Here is a 1,475-nt window from a genome sequence, read left to right on the forward strand (position 1 = left end):
TGATCCTTTTCTGAATGGCTGCCTTAATATTTCCAATAGAATGTTACATCAATGAAGTAGGAGATCAACCTTATAAATTACCCAACAACAGAGCAGTTGGGTCATCATATTGTGGACGAAAGGGGGCAAATGTTAACCTGACAAGCTCAGGGAAGGCCTGCATGGAGGTCTTGCAAACTCAGAGACCTAAAGTAACCACAAAGGATGGTCTGAAATTAAACTTTAACTAAAAGCAGTTATGGTGGGTAGTTACATCTTAGGCCAGTATCTTCACTGACAAGGTCAACCTTTACCTTAACTGAGCCTATCTGTCTTTTTGCATCTGTGATAACATACCCTTGAAATGTCTAGGTAACTTGTAACTATCCTTTTTCCGGACCCCTTGGGGCACAACCTAATGTGCCTTCCCGCCAGGACAGATACCACAAATCCCTTCATTAATTGTTCCTTCACCCACCTAAGTATGTGTCTATCATTTTACTTTATATCCAATCCCAGAGGTTTCCCTGCTTTGCTTTCTCCTGCCTCTCTAGTCTATCACCAATGGATTTCATGTAACCCATCTATGTCCCTCCTTTGATTGCAATGCATAAATATAGATGTATCTCTCCATTCTCCAGAGCACTGACCTAATCCGTTGAGATTTTGCTTCCTAGCAATTGTCGACAATTTGGCTCAAATAAACTAACAAAAATTCTTTACAGGTTTGAATGTTTTTTTAACGTTAACAATATGTACTTTTTGTCTTATCAATTTTCTTTACAACAGTAGGACTTCTGTTTGCTGGCAGAATTTGTTTACCAGGCTGATGAATGTCTAAATTGCTTGACATTTTTATTATTTTTATTTTATTTATTTTTTTTTAGTTTTGGAGGGTGGGGAGGACAAAGGCAAGGCATCTCAGCAGTCCTCGTTTAGAAAGATGCTTAGATGAAACTGATGCTGAAAAAAAAAAAGCTTTGATTTATTCTCACTATGCACTTTGGATTTTTTTTTTTAAAGAAAGCCTTTTCCATAACCAGATGCAGACAATATTGACTAACTGCCTGAGCATAATTTCAGGCAGTCAGGTCCGCACTGTGGTAGTCGCCTAGTGAGGGAGAACGCTTTCTGCTGAAAAGCATGTGACCCTTTGTGACTCTGTTGTTCCATTTTTAACATCTAATGATTCACTTGAGGGAAAAAAAATCTAGATATTTATGAATTATTGTAGACCAGAGGGATGTAAGAGAAGTTCCTGTGGGGCTGGCCTCACCTCCTAAGAAATTAGTGTTCACACTTCCTTGTAGTAGTATGGGCCTGGGGCACCAGAGGGGATTGCCATTGCATTACTGCACCGAGAAGCCAATAGATCAAAACTTGTTTGCTAAAATGTATGTAAAATTCTGAAATTCCCTATTCTCTGAAAAATTCAAACACCAAGAAACATGTTACTGGGGGGTGGGTGGGGGAAATGTTCCTTATACTAGTATTTA

General features: G+C 38.9%; 1 protein-coding gene and 1 pseudogene across 1 annotated transcript in view; one reads left to right on the forward strand and one right to left on the reverse strand.

The window, feature by feature from the left end:
- Nucleotides 1-809, forward strand: part of LOC111827010 — a 1,394-nt pseudogene extending 585 nt beyond the window's left edge.
- SLC16A7 (solute carrier family 16 member 7) overlaps nt 1-1,475 on the reverse strand; it is a 136,104-nt gene that overhangs the window by 91,304 nt on the left and 43,325 nt on the right. The window lies entirely within an intron of this gene.

Source organism: Myotis lucifugus, unplaced genomic scaffold (assembly GCF_000147115.1).
Source record: "Myotis lucifugus unplaced genomic scaffold, Myoluc2.0 scaffold_119, whole genome shotgun sequence".
In the NCBI taxonomy this organism is placed as follows: Eukaryota; Metazoa; Chordata; class Mammalia; order Chiroptera; family Vespertilionidae; genus Myotis; species Myotis lucifugus.